The sequence below is a fragment of the Mastigoproctus giganteus genome, chromosome 1 (assembly GCF_048544385.1).
Source record: "Mastigoproctus giganteus isolate SK-2022 chromosome 1, ASM4854438v1, whole genome shotgun sequence".
Lineage (NCBI taxonomy): Eukaryota > Metazoa > Arthropoda > Arachnida > Uropygi > Thelyphonidae > Mastigoproctus > Mastigoproctus giganteus.
The window spans coordinates 67,838,875-67,850,935 of NC_143575.1; positions in this window are offsets into that span (position 1 = coordinate 67,838,875).

Sequence of the window (12,061 nt, forward strand, 5' to 3'; positions counted from 1 at the left end):
TCTATCGCCCGAAACTAGCAGTTTTTTGACCTACCTAACACTGCCTCGATAGCTTCAGCAAATATTCTTGCACCCTTCCTATTTAAATGTATCCCATTCCTGTAGAAGCAGTCTCTCCTGTTAACAAGCACAGACCAGGCTGGAAAAAATTCTACCTTGAGAGCCTTGCACAATCTTTCCAGGGCCGAATGGTCTGACAATGCTCTCATCATATGCTGCCTCCTATCGTGTATGAGCAGAATTGCAGACACTCAAATTCAATCCCAACTCACGGCTTTATTTCAACATTGACCTGTACTTGTTAAGTTTTTCCTCAGGTCTCCTACTCTTTATATCATTAGTGCCAACGTGTTCAACAACATCAGCTTTTGTGCCCTTAAAAGATGATATCTGCTCTAGAATGATGCCTCAGGCAGGCATACCCGGTCCTGTTCCACCTATCCTTTTTGCACGATATATATTCCCCGTTTTCCTGCCAATAGAATCACCGACAACAAATAGCCCCTGTTCTACCAGCGCTTTATGGCTTGTGGGTTGCAACTGTGTTGCGTGATATTCAAGTGCAGGCTGTGGTGTTGATGTGAGCAGCTGAGAGCTTGATGGGACTGTTAATTTAAATCATTCTAGGGCATCTACCGTCCTTCAAGCTCTCATATATGCCCATACCAACGCTGAGTTGTCGCCAGTTTCCTCACCTGTTCTTCCTGAGCCACGGCATTCCCATTAGCTTGAGCGTATTGCTTTACTGCTCGGGTCTGAGTCATGATTTCGATTCAATTTCAATACAAAAATATAACCCTAAACTTTCAGTATCGAGTATTATCTCCGAGTTACGTTAAATGAATTTCGCATCTTCTCTCAAATTATATGTAGTAATTTATAATGCTAGGTTGTAAAATCAAGGTCGTTATATGTAATTAATAAATATTAATGTAAACTGGGCTCAGCCCCCTTCTCGCTTTGCTCTCCAACACTCCCATTCTTTTCTAAGTAATATGTAGAAGTCTCACAGAGTAAGTCAAATCTTCTCCACGTAAAAGACACCTTTCGAAATGCACTGATTAAAATCGAATCTAATATATAAAAGAAAATAGGACGTGTTAGAAAAAACTATAAAAAGTAAAATTGTGTGAATGTTGGGTAAATGAAAGTTATTAATCTCTTCACTGGACAGTCTGATGGCTATGCAGGCCCTCACGGTTATCCAAGCTGACACAGTGCTGTAGCACTTCATAGCTGATTTGGTGTGGGATGCAGACACTGGCCATTACGGTGACCCTTAGGCCAGTGTGGGACAGCGCTGCAAAAAACGCATGCCACCATAGGAATATCTTTCCCTGTGTTCTTTTATTCCTACCACCGGGGGTGGCTGAGTGTCCTACTCCCAGCCTGGGTAGCCCCTACCCTTTCGCATGGTGGATCACCCCAACAACCACTTTCAACTCCCACCCTCTGGACTTCCTGTACCAGGGAGTCCCCTTACAGTCTCCCCTTGCAAATCAGGCGAGTGCCTCAAATACTTCCCCTCTACGCTCTCCCCCTTTTTCCCACCCTGTACCTATCTCCCCATTATCTCCTTTCCAATAATTTTTTTTCTTTTTTGGGATCTCCTTGGATGCCTAGGCTATACAAGGGTTCACCCGCCAGAGTTTTCTTCTTTTCTAATGTGTTCTGGCCTGCTTCCCTGGTGTGGTGATGGAAACTGTGAGGATTAGTGGCTCTCAAGAGGCCCCGAGGGTAAGTGACCAGAGGAACAACACAATCCACACACTAATACCCACCCTGGCCTTATGTAGAGTATTATATTCTACACAGAGTAAAAGCGCGCAGAGTTGGGGGAGATCCCCGGTGCTGCCAGACAAAAAACACTATGATCGATTTCTAATAAGGAAAGAATCTGTGTAATTATTTACCTGTGCATTTGTAGTGTGTGGCATTCAATCATCACTATGTAATTATTTATCTGTGTTTACACAGGTCACTTCGGAAAAGGCCTTTTGCTTTGGGTTTCATAATGAATGAGGAATATTGTTTGATCCCAAAGCGCTTGACTAACATATTTAACGGAAATATTTTCAAACTATACAAATATTTAAATTATTTACAAAATACTAAACTACTATATTTACAAACATACAATATTCATTAATAAATAAAAACTTTATAATGGAACATGAAATGTTAGGAAGCACATGCAACAAGTTGGTGAGTTATGAAGGCAGTTATCAATAATTAATTGCATTTCTAGTGACGTAATTCCCTCGTTCTCTTCTCTCATTGGCTCGAATAAATATCACCAGGAGGAAAACGTTTTTTAATGTATAGAGAGATATTGTGATATAAATAAGGAAATGTTATAAAAAAGTAAATATAAAAATTAAATATAGATAATAATAAATATTGTAAACAGCAATTGACCCAGGATTGAATGTAGGTTGGACTACTAATAACATTAGCCTAAAATCAGTAACCCCTTGATAACCACTTTGTCTTCTGCCCATTTTTGGTGGTACTGTAGGATTTTCGGCGAAACAGCGATTTAGCCCATACTGGGCTGTGTATGCACTCCAGCCGAAAAAAGTGAATCATGGCATATGACAGGTTTCGGTATTTCTATTTATTTTATTTTACACTGGTGTGCAAAACTTAAGGACCAGTCAGATTTTCACTGTAGATTCTCATAGGAGTGGCCTGGATTTGGAAAAAGCATACCAAAAGAACCTCGTGAGGTACAGAAATGATGCAGGAAAGAACACCGACACAACGGTACAGACTTTATTGAAAAAAAGGCAACATAGCACTGGCTGCCATGATACAGATGCATCACTGCCAATGATGGAACAAAGGGAAGAGGTGGTTCTCAGTAGGAGATTTGGCCACCCCTACTGTCGATGCAGGCTTTGCTCCAGCTGTCCTTAATTAGAACAATGTTGTTGATAAGTTCAGTAACATAGTCCGTTCCTCGGTCGGCACCATCTTCAGCTGATGAACATTTTCTGGTGGGTGTGGATGTGCCGCTTGGCATCCCCACAGAGCGTCCCATATGTGTTCGATGGGATTTAGATTTCAGGAAACGGGCAGGCCAATCCATAAGAACAATGTCCTCACTTTCCAAGAGCATAGCAACAGCTGCAATGCGATGGGGTGTGTTGTTATCATCCATAAACACGAACTCGGGCCAAACACCTCGGAACAGACGCACATGGGGAAGGATTACCTAAGTACAGTAGTAGCGTGCACCGGTTACCCTACCACCTTCCAGTATCTGGAGTTGTGAACGTTCATCCAAGATAATGCCTCCCCAGACGAGAACACCTCGACCGCCATATCGATCCCTTTCAGTGCGGGATGATACCGTGTGCCAACCTCTCACCAGATTAGCTGACGTCACGTCCAGAATCGTTGCTGAGACTGAATCTACTCTCATCAGTAAAGATTATCTTACCCCACTGCGCTGCTGTCCAGTTCTGTTCGATGCACCACTGTAAAATGTGTCTCCGATGGGAAGGTGTTAAAAGCACACAGCGTACTGGCCATTGGGCAAACAGCCCACCTTTGTGTAGTCGCCTGGCCACAGTAAACCGAGATATCTTGCGCCCTGTGCAGCTGGTTTGCAATGGATCTCGCTGTCTGGTGTCGGTCCCTCTTGACCTGTAGGGGCATATAGCGGTCATCATTGGGCGTTGTTTTTCGTGGACCAAAAAAAAAAACCAAACTATTATATTTAGGCCACCCAAATAATTAAATTCATCTGGCGTCTATCTTATGTCTGCTAATTGCGGGTTCTATGGTCGATTTGTCTGCTTGCTAGACGAAAAACCCATTTCTAAGGGGAAACCTTGCTATGTATGCCTGAGACCGACTAAGTCAGCGACGGAGTGAAAGAAGCCCATTAACGGTGACGATACCCGTCCACGGTCACTGTGCTACTCGCGCAGACCGTGGACGACTACGACTGGTCCTTCGAACAGCTGTACCTCTCATTCTGAAGGCCGACCACGCATGTGAGACGATGCAATTAGCAATACCGAACTCTGCAGCCACAGTCCTCGCACTTCGATCTTCCCAATTATTCAACCCTGGGCAACGTCATCCAGATCTTGTCTACTGGCCATTTGGTTGTCTGTAGCTGTATGACAGCAATCGAACGTCTGTACCAATCGTGCTCACCATTCCTTAATTTGCACTTTTATCTTAACTTTTATCTTTTAACTGCTGCTTTTATCTGTTTATGTGAGCCCTCTCATCACGATTCAAATTTTTGCACATGCACCAGCTTTCTGCTGGACGGCCAGTTATGCAAATCGCCACAGGCGTTCCACTTGATTTTGTTGAAACTAATCTTTAGAAATACACTGTGCTCCCACTTTATTAGGTACGCCTACGTAGTAGCGTGTTGAGCTTCGTTTAGCCTTCAAAACAGCCTGAATTCATCTAGGCATGGATTGAACAAGATGCTGAAAACGTGCAGGAATGGAGTACCATGCAGAAATGACTGTCACGCAGTTCCTTGAGATTCGGCAGAGGTGTAAGCCTGCAGTGCACAGCCCTTACCAGCTCATCCCAAAGATGCTCAATACGATTGAGAACAGTGGACTGAGCAGGCTAAGCAGCAAAGAAAAGTCATTGTCATGTTCCAGGAACCATTCCATAGTGATTCGGGCTTTGTGCACCGAATTATCCTGCTGGAAGTAACCATCTAACTGTGGATAAACTGCCAACTTGAACGGATGCACTTCTGAATGCCACATCAGCAACGATGTGGCATTCAGACGTCAATATATGGGTATCAATTGACCCAAAAATGCTGAGAAAACATTCCCCACAGCATGACACTGCCCCCACCACCATGCACAATAGTCGTCAGACATGATGGGTCCCTGGATTCATGTTGTTTTTGCCAAATTCTGAACCTTCCATCAACATGATGCACCAGGAACTTCGAATCGTCAGACCAAGCAACTGTTTTGCAATCGTCGATAGTCCAGTGTTGGCGTTGCTGTGCTCACAGGTGTGCTCTCTTGTTCTTCATTAATATCAAATGTAAGCGATGTGGCTGTCGGCTGTTTTAGCCCATTCGCGACAAAGTGTGACTAGTGGTCCGTTGCGATAGTTTGTTCTGCGCACCATGGTTGTATTCTGACGTGATGTGCAACATTGTAGCCCGTCTGTTTGCTTGCACAATTCTAGCCAATCCTCCTCTGACCTCTCTCATCAAAAAACGATTTTCTTCCACAGGAGTGCCGTTGAGAGGATGTTTTCTGTTCGTTGCACCATTCTCGATAGCCAGCTAGGTGGGTAAAGTGCCTGCCTGGCAACCCAAAGGTCGCGGGTTCGAATCCCTTCTCTGGTTTGGATCAGAGTAAAATGCAAAACCTTTGGAAGGTTCATTATGGCCATAGAAGCAGATGCGCCAACAAAAAATAAAAAAAAAAACATTCTCGATACACCCTTGGAACTGTGTTGGGTGAAAATTTCAGAACTGCCGTTTCAGAGATGCTTGATTCAGCACGTCTTGCACCTACTACCATGCCGCGTTCGAAGTCTTGTTATGTCACTCCTTTTCCAGTCTTGCTACAGTTTGTATGCTTAACTGATACTAGAACGGCTTTTCTGCTGCATTTATATCCACAACCGTGGTGGTCATGTGTCTTGCAACGTTGTGGGACAAACCATTTGTGTGCACACCAGGGGTGTACCTAATGAAGTGGCAGCATAGTGCAGTGTCGGTCCTTAAGTTTTGCACACCAGTGTATTATTTATGATTTATTTATTTTTTTAAATTAGCTATGACGGTGTACCATTTAATATAAAAAATATACTAGAAAGTATTTTAAGATTTTATATTAAGAATTGAAAAATTTACATAAAAAATTATTGAAATCGCTAATATTAACATATATACTGATTTTTCATTAAAATATTTCCACGAAATTTTATAACTGCCTTACACAGACGTGGCATTCTGGTGATTAATTTTATAATAGTGTCTTGATTACAGGGGCGGCTCGTCCATAGGCTCTTCGGCACTGCAGCACCCTCTGCTACTTAAATCTAGATATACAGTGAACAGAGTTATATGAATATTTTTATTAACAGGACCCACATAGAGTATGCGCATCCTCTATTTCCAGTAATCATTTCAATAAGAAACGAATAAAAACACGAAATCGTTTCCAACTTTGAAGTTTAACCGGAGGCCTCACTGTGCGCGAGGCAATAACACATTTTGCCTTTCAGTGAATATATGGTAGCAATTTGCCACTGGCTACCAGCATATTGGCAACTTGCCAATAGAATTTTTTTATAGATGAAACGAATCAGTCACTGTTTGGCGTGCAGTGTAGATTTCATCGTTGACCATAATGAGTGTGTAGCCACAATGTCGGTGTCGTTGTTCATCGTCGGAATTCCCATTAAGCAACTAAATAATATCAGTGTTAAGCGAATTGAGCTTGAACGTGATTACGCCTTGAGTACTGCGTACAGGTCTAGAGGCCTCATTTTAGGAATGATGTAGATTTGCTTGAGCATGTACAGAGAAGGGCAACAAGATTGGTGAGGGGAATGAAGGGATCCTCTTACCAAGAGAGGCTTAAGTTCTGCAAATTGCAGTGGCTGGATACTAGGCACCTGTCTAGTCTCCAGCCACTTGAATTTTTTGGTTGAGGTGTATAAGGCCTTGAATGGGTTGAGCACACTGAATTCTGATGGGATCCTTCCACTTGTTCAGATTACGAACCTAAGGGGGACATAAATTCAAATACAGATGTAGAATAGATGTGCAGAAATTTGCCTTTAGCCAGCGGGTGGTTAATTGCTGGAACAAACTTCCATCTGTCGTTGTGGAAGTTGATAGGTTAAATAAATTTAAGGAGGAACTGGACAGGCATTTGGAGGGAATGGTGTGATTTTTTTTTTTTTTTTTTTGGCTGATGCTGCATAAGCTTATACACTTGCTGTCTTGCATCACATGCCACCACTACTACTACTGCTACTACTGGTAAGTTGAGATTTTGTGGAATTAGATTCTATCATGGCCTCCATGCTTCCCCATGAAGTAAATCGCATGACAGTGAATAAAGTTTAGCAACTTAGTTTTTCACAATTATCTCTCCAAGAAAAAAATGCGATTAAAAAAGAAGGCAGCCCCACACCAAAGATTCAAATTTCTCAGCGGGGAATAAGTAATAATATGAAATATATTTCCAGGTTTAAATAAAACTGAATGGTATCAAACGAAAAGTTGGCTTTGTGGTTGTGAAGTTAAAAATGCATTGTTTTGTTTTCAATATATGCGTATGAGCAGCGTTTATGAAAACTTTGAATTCTTAAAAAAGTGCATGGAGGAACTACAAGCGACAGCAAACGCAAATAAGACGATTTCAGAAGCAAATGGAATTTTGCACATCTTGAGTAATGAAAAATACGAGTTCTGGTTAGAACTTTTCCATCAGATAATGCCTCGGGTGGAAGTTATTTATAATCAAATGCAATCTCGAGAAACTGAAGCAGTTAAAATACATAAATATATGGGAAACATTTTAAGAATGCCATTCTAAAAATCAGGAATTCAATGTACTGTGAAAATCCTTGAAATACACTCATGATTGAAGCGAAGGAAGTATGCAACTATATTAAGTGTTGACATAGATGAGAGATATTCTTTTACAAAGCTGCTAAATATTTTAACAAGGAGAAATTTTTTATTTTTGGTACAAAAATGCTAATGGAAGAGGTACGGGAGACTACTGAGGCATATCCCATGATTGAAAAAGAGAACTTCTTACGGAATTACAAATTTTCTATAGCAGACATGATCTACACAATTATTGGAAATTAACGGACTTGCTGAAATTTATCTCAGAAAATAATCTTGCTGACGTTCTTGGTGAACTTACAAAACTCATAAGTTCTTTTGACCATTCCGATTACTACTTGGGAGGCGCCTCCGTAGCCAGGTGGGCAGGAGTGCGTAGCACACGCTTCTTGATTAGACCGGAGTTCGAACCAGTGAACACCAAATACGGAGGATGCGGAAAGGTCAGGGAATGACCACCGCATATCCCCGGAGCAATATGGCCTTAGTTGCTAATGCTCCTAAAAACCAAATAACAAACAACAAACAGACTTCTTGGACATTAAAAATAAAATTTTTAATCTTCGACATTAAAAATAAAATTTTTAATGTCGAAGTAGTAAATTTTTAATGTTTCTTTTTTAATGTCGAGCCATTCGACATTAAAAATAAAAACATTTTTAAGAAGCTCTATGAATCAGGAGAGGCTAAATGCTCAAGCAATGCTTTCAATAGAGAAAAGCTTGGTCAACAGTGCACCAAATTGAATTAAAAAGGTATTAATCTACTTTCAACAAATAAAAACCGAAGAATGGATTTTGTTTTTAAATAAAAGTTCAAGTCTGTTAATGGTAAATGTCTAGTTAATGTTTTGTAGTGTTTTTAACATGCTTATTATTATTACTGTGTATGTCTACATGTCTTATAAACAAGGCAATTTAATGTAACTTTAAAACGCAGCACCCCCAAACATCATAGTCACAAGCTGCCACTGCTTGATTATCACTGTTCCAAGCAATCTTCGAGGTTTCACATAAACTTTTGTGAACACGGGGAGACTTCACGGTCTAGAATATTTAGTTGATCCCACAAAACCTATATTGGCTTTAAGTCGGATGACTTGAATTGCCACCCATAATTTGCAATGTTCCGTCCTGTTGTTTATTTGCTAGAAAGTCCCTGCAAGCCGGGAGAAGAGCTCCAAGGGTCACTGTCTTTTTGTAAAATATATTTTTCGAAAAAATCGAAGTCCATCCAAAGGGTACTGAATTACGTTCAAGAATTTTTTTTATAGCCATCGTTTCTTAAAATTCCTTCAATTCTGATGTCAACCACTCCAGAAAAACAGAAACAATCCACATCTTGAGGGAATCACCACCATGCTTCACTGTAGGCACTAAAAAATGTAGCACCATTTTTTCTTGTTGATCGTCTCACAAACTCTACGCTTGGACCCAAAAATTTCAAATTCGGATTCATCCATCCACAGTACGTTTTTCACTATTCAATTGTCCAAAGTTGATGGCTCTTAACCAAAGGTAATCCTTTCTTTCAATTTTCTAGTTTAAATAAGGGTTTTCGGATCTCTACACGACATGAAGTCCCACTCCTGCTTATTTAAGATGAAGTTTTACAGTAGATGTACACACTGGTTTGTCTGTTTCTATTCAACTCAACTCGGATTTCAGGTGCACCAAGTAAAGGACTGCGTTCAGAAATCAAGGTTAGTCTTATCTTGTTCTTCAGTTGTAATGCGCAGTCAACAGAATCATGGTTTGTCCTTTAAACTGCCAGCCTCCTTGAATCGTCGATCGATAGTTTTTACTCTTTGAAATGAAGCATTAGAATCAGTAGTGGCATATGATGCAAGAAAGCAAGCTTATACAGCATCAGCGAAAAAAAAAAAAAAAAAATCCTATATCATCTATCCATTTGTTCCAAAAGTTTGTCCAGTTGTTTCTTGAACCAATTTAAGCTATCAACTTCCACAACACACGCGTTTGTTCAGAAATTTACTACTCACTAGCTAATGGCAAATTTCCACACATCTATTCGGCAATTGGCTTTCCTCAATTTGAATTTTATTCCCCAAGTGCCCAATCTCAGCAAAAGGAAGAATCCTATGATCATTGAGCTTAATCGATCCATTCAAACCCGTAAACATCTCAATCATATCACCTTGTAGGTGTCTATTCTCCAGATGCTGCAGCTTGCAGAATTAAGACTTTCTTGGTAAGAGTACTCCCCACCTTTGTTCCCCTCACCAATCTGGTTGCTCTTCTCTGTATCTGTTTCAGCAGTTCTACATCCTTCATAAAATGATTCCCCCAGACCTGTATGCAATACTCAAGGTAAAAAAAAAAGTAAAGTGCAGCCATTATCAACCCACTGCACGATGGAAGCCTCCTCAACAATTCATGCTGAGGGAAATGGACCATAATCTGCCACTGGTCCAGTGCAGGTTGGCAGAATGACCGTATTCAGCAGTCAGGGGCTTGATCCCGGTCTACTCAAAGAGCGTGTGCTACTACTCAAGGTGTTTATCCCCAAACACAGAAAACAACCTTTCAGAATGAGTGTTTGATTTGATAATAGCACTTACTCAATTTATTAATTTAAAAAGTTCTAGAATAATCTACAATCTTCTATAATGTTCAAATTATACACCCCACCCCCTTTTTTTTGTTACTTGTTGGCGCATCGGCTTCTGTTGCCAATAATGCACCTTCCAAAGTTTTGCATTTTACTGTGATTTAAGCCCGAGGCGGGATTCGAACCCACTACATTTGGGCCTTCAAGCCAGGGACCTCGACAGTGGACGCACTGGGAAACCTACTCAGGACAGTGCAAGAATGTAGAAACAAGTACCTGCTTCTCATCTTGGTTGACTTTGCTGGGGCGTTTGACTCACTGTGGTGGGCAAGCGTCCTGGTGAGGCACGGGTGCCAACAAACCTATTCAAGGTCATGGAAAACTATCACATAGAAGAGTGGAGATCAATGTAGAATACCATAAGGTCATAAGAGAAGTGCACAGAGGTTGTCCGCAGGGGTCGGTGCTGGGACCACTCCTGTGGAATATGGTGTTAGAGGAGTTCTTAGTGATGGATCTGGGACCCGTCAGGACACAAGCATTCGCTGATGACCTGATATTGACCGTGGGAGCGGATTCCCAGGCCCAGTTGGACACCCAAGCAAACCAAGCACTGCAGCAATGGGCCGCAAAACACCAGCTAACAATTTCACCCATAAAGACCTCTTCATCCTTTACATTTGGGTTGGACACGTGTGAGTGCTAAATACGGTTATTTTCTTGTAGTCTGTCTTGTAAATTCCTCTGATCCCATATTTCGAAAAACATTGCGGTCCAGTGTACTGTTACGATGATTTATTTGAAATTACAAGGTAAGAAATATAAGTTTTATAAAATATATTTCTGTATAATGTTACTCTCAGACAATACTGTATTATTATCTCAGCTCAGTGGCATACCCAGGGGGGACGTGGCGACCAGCTCCAGGTATCATCGTAAGGGGCAGCATGCTGATCAGGTTTTTGAGTTTTTTTAGAACGCCTCCTGGGTTCTTTTTCTTTAATTTCAAAATTTTGGTTGGGAGGCATATATGGCCTCTGCCCACCCCTCTCCCAGATAACCCTTAATTTGCCATCTTAAGCAGCCACCTTCCGCAATTGAGTCGAGTTTCACATCAGTACTACAATAGCCATTCTATACTTTGTGGTTTGGGGACGTTTGATTCTCAGTTCAATTTGAGACCATCACAGCGATTGTGGTAACGTGTGTCTTGGAATCAGCGCAACGCCAAAAAAAAAAAAAAATAAAATAAAGGCCACCACATCGCTTTGATGTGTGCGGCTGCAACACGAAATTTATAGAGCTGTCTTAAGAATATAAAACAGAAACTAGAAGGCTGCCTTACTGTATGGACGTGTTGTTTATCACTCTGCAATAATTTGTCTGAAATGTTTTAAATGTAATACAGTTAAAAATTATTGGTTCTAGCTGAAGATCAACCAACAGTGGACTCATAGGGTGAGACTTTTCCAACTTTATAGGGAAATATAATCAGATTTTTACGTTCTTTATCTATTTCCTTTGTTGTGAGACAGGTCACCATGCCGCTCACGAGGTAATGGAGAGTGCTCCGATATAACGCGGCTGCCACGTTCAAATGATTCTTGACTTGGGAGGATTCGCCAATTAGTGCTCTTTGGGCTTCAAGAATGCCCCACCATTTTGTGTTACTTCTACTTTTGCAGAACTAAATGTACCATGTGCTCAGTGTCCCCTCCTCCATAGAGTCCACGGAAGAGACAGATCTCTGTAATTATTATTTGTTGTGAAACTGATTTCACCAGCGTGATTAGCGCCTCATAAGGGGAAGTAACCCCGTTTTTCTAGGAGCACTTTCACACCTAGGTGTTTCTCCCCCCTCCACAGCTTGACAGAGGGGATAGCCTATAA